Source organism: Podarcis bocagei (assembly GCF_964188305.1).
Source record: "Podarcis bocagei genome assembly, chromosome: 3".
Classification (NCBI taxonomy): Eukaryota; Metazoa; Chordata; class Lepidosauria; order Squamata; family Lacertidae; genus Podarcis; species Podarcis bocagei.
The window spans coordinates 67,530,238-67,533,761 of record NC_138127.1 but is presented as its reverse complement, the minus strand read 5'-3'; positions in this window follow the sequence as shown (position 1 = coordinate 67,533,761).

The window sequence follows — 3,524 nt, the reverse complement described above, 5'->3', positions numbered from 1 at the left end:
AAGGTTATATTTTTGTATATGAAAACCAAGAATACCAATGAAACCAATGAAAACCAAGAATACAAGGTCATCACGAAGCTTAGTAGACATCACTTGAGCTGTTTACTTCTTTTAACTGAAAAAAATGGTTTTGATATTAAGATATTGGCAATCAATAACATCATGCTATTTACGTTCATGCTGAACATAATTAGTTGGTGATAATAATGTAAGGTGTGCTATTTCTATATACCTCTCTAAGGCTGCAGAATTTGCTTGAGTTTCATTCATTTCTTGCTCGCTGTGCTGTATAAGTACAGCCGATCATCAAAGAGACAGGCTACTGAGCTTCCTGATAAATGTTGCAACTGGAAATACCTGGCTTTTAAATTAGTTGCCAGTCCAGAACCATCCTGCATAAAGGACTCGCCTCTGAGCCAGTGGCTGTGCAAATAGATTTTATTTGGACAGACATCTTGTATGTCAAATGTCTACTTTTCTAAATAAACCTTACACTGTGCAACAGAATGGAGAGGTCTGCATTGTTCTGTGATGTAAATGGATGGAAATCAAATGAAGTCAGGTAGGATCACCACCAGGGCTAAATTTACCCCCATAGCCTACAATTCACAGTAGAAATTGAATCATTCAGCCATTCACGATGCTTCCCAGGGCCATCAGTCAGTATGCAACAGATCTTGAAGAAACACAGGGAAAAGGAACAGATCAATACAAAAGTGCTTATCTCCTTTTTGGCTGCTTCTGCACAAAGGGTGCAATGCAGCCTTTATGTTGCTGGCTAGTGATTGAAATATTCATATATCCAAATTATGGGCTATAGTAAGGCTAGCCTGTGTAAGATCTGGCTGGGGCTACCCAAGCAGATAGGTGGTTTTTATTATTATTGGGGACGCGGGTGGTGCTGTGGTCTAAACCACTGAGCCTCTTGGGCTTACCGATCAGAAGGTCAGCGGTTCGAATCCCCGCGACGGGGTGAGCTCCCGTTGCTCTGTCCCAGCTTCTGCCAACCCAGCAGTTCAAAAGCACACCAGTGTAAGTAGATAAATAGATACTGCTATGGCGGGAAGGTAAATGGCATTTCCGTACACTCTGGTTTCTGTCACGATGTTCCGTTGCGCCAGAAGTGGTTTAGTCATGCTGGCCACATGACCTGGAAAACTGTCTGTGGACAAATACTAGCTCCCTCGGCCTGAAAGCGAGATGAGTGCCACAACCCCATAGTCGCCTTTGACTGTACTTAACTGTCCAGGGGTCCTTTACCTTTTTACCTATTATTATTATTATTATTATTATTATTATTATTATTATTATTAGTTCTCTTCTATTATTAAATCTAGGCACTCAAACAGAAAAGGGAGTAGGCACACATTTAACCCTCTCCTGAAAAAATTAAAGTACTACTAAAAACTGGGGGGGGCAGTTGAAATATTATTTAAGAGGTGGATCCTGCAAAGTGTTATGTGGCAAGACTTGATTCCAGTCATGGTGATGTCAGAGGCACTAGCCAATAGGTTCCCACGACCTTGTTTATTTAATAAAAGTGTCATCATTCTGTGTTGTGCTTTAACAGTCCAAGCAGACAGGTCCTAATCTTTTCAACACAGGGGACAGAATGTAGGGAGCCCAAAGAAGTTGAATGGTGGGAGGGTAGAAGATAAAAGGAAGAATGTTTTCCTTCATGGAGTGTAGAATTAAACTGTGGAATTTGGTATTACGTGATGGCCAACCACTTCTTGTTGTCGTTTAGTTGTGTCCGACTCTTCGTGACCCCATGGACCAGAGCACGCCAGGCACTCCTGTCTTCCACTGCCTCCCACAGTTTGGTCAAACTCATGCTGGTAGCTTCGAGAACACTGTCCAACCATCTCGTCCTCTGTCATCCCCTTCTTCTTGTGCCCTCCATCTTTCCCAACATCAGGGTCTTTTCCAAGGACTCGTCTCTTATCATGAGGTGGCCAAAGTATTGGAGTCTCAGCTTCAGGATCTGTCCTTCCAGTGAGCACTCAGGGCTGATTTCCTTAAGAATTGATAGGTTTGATCTTCTTGCAGTCCATGGAACTCTCAAGTCTCCCCTCCAGCACCATAATTCAAAAGCATCAATTCTTCGGCGATCAGCCTTCTTTATGGTCCAGCTCTCACTTCCATACATCACTACTGGGAAAACTATACGGACCTTTGTTGGCAAGGGCCAACCACTTAGAGGGGCTTAAAGGGTAAGATTATCAATGGCTACAAGGCATGCTACTATGAATATCTATATGGTGCCTCCAATATTGGTGTCAGTGAGTGTCTTGTGGGGGGGGGAAGACTATGGTGATTACACACTGCTTGGGTCTTCCATAGGCATAGGCCTGGTCGGCTGCTTGGAGACAGAATACTGATCTAGTTGGGCTCCTTGTGAGTTTACCAGCAAACACCTGATAGTGGTGTGAATAAAAGTAAAGTGTAATTTCTCTACAGCAGCACTGATTCCAGGACACTATCAACCCCACAGGGTAATGATGGCAGCAGCCCTGCTGTGGAGGAAAGGAAACCTGTGGCCCAACAGGGGAGATTAGGTCAATTATGCCATCCTAATCATAATACCCCATTTGATCATAGTGCTGGTTGCTGTTAGTCGTTAGTCAGTAATGGGGAGAAAAATTGTCTGCTCATTCTAGGGGAATGTCCCTTAATTCTTAGCATTATTACTAAAGGTCAAATGGTAGAGCAGATATCCTGAAAATAAATAAGTAGTGCAAGTAGCATTCAGTATTAGTGGTAGTTATTGTGTTGGGTGAACTACCTTGTGAATTCATGAATGGTATCATATCAGTAAAATGGAAAATAACATAACATAAAAATGGTTTGGAGACTGCGTGCATCCTCACACTAAGCCTTCCATGCTATTACCCTAGAGCAGATCATAGCTGAAATCCATGTGCTAGCCACAGGCATATGGGAAAGTCTACATTTAAAAAGAGAATTTCAAGGCAGGCTGTTTTACTGTAGGCACCTGATCCACTGCTGGATTATACTGCCACAGCTCACTGGGTCTTGGTCTTATGTTGCTTTCCATAATTTATATATATATATTTAAAGAAAGGGAGGGAGGGAGGGAGGGAGACATTCCAGCCTTCTAAGCTATCTCCCCAACCACCTCTGAGAGTTCTTTGCATAGACAATGCTACATGAATATATGTCTGTAAAAACTTTGTGAGTGTTTTTTTAAGCGTGTAAAGAAACAATAAGAAGCAGACATTTTAAGACTAAAAAGCGATAAAATGGGGAGGAAAGGGGAGACTGACACAGAATGAGAATCAGCTACTTGATTATGCTTTTGGAGAAAAACTGTCCTAGTAAACATAACCACTTGCTGTTACCTATTTGTATCTTATCACATCCATGTCAGGATTGCTTAATTTATTATATACATGAATGGCCATATTTGTATTAGACTGTGCTCCGCGCTATCAACTTTGTCTGTGAAATGCAGGCTATAGCGTTTCCCCATACATCAGCACCACCAAGAGCCAGTAGACAGG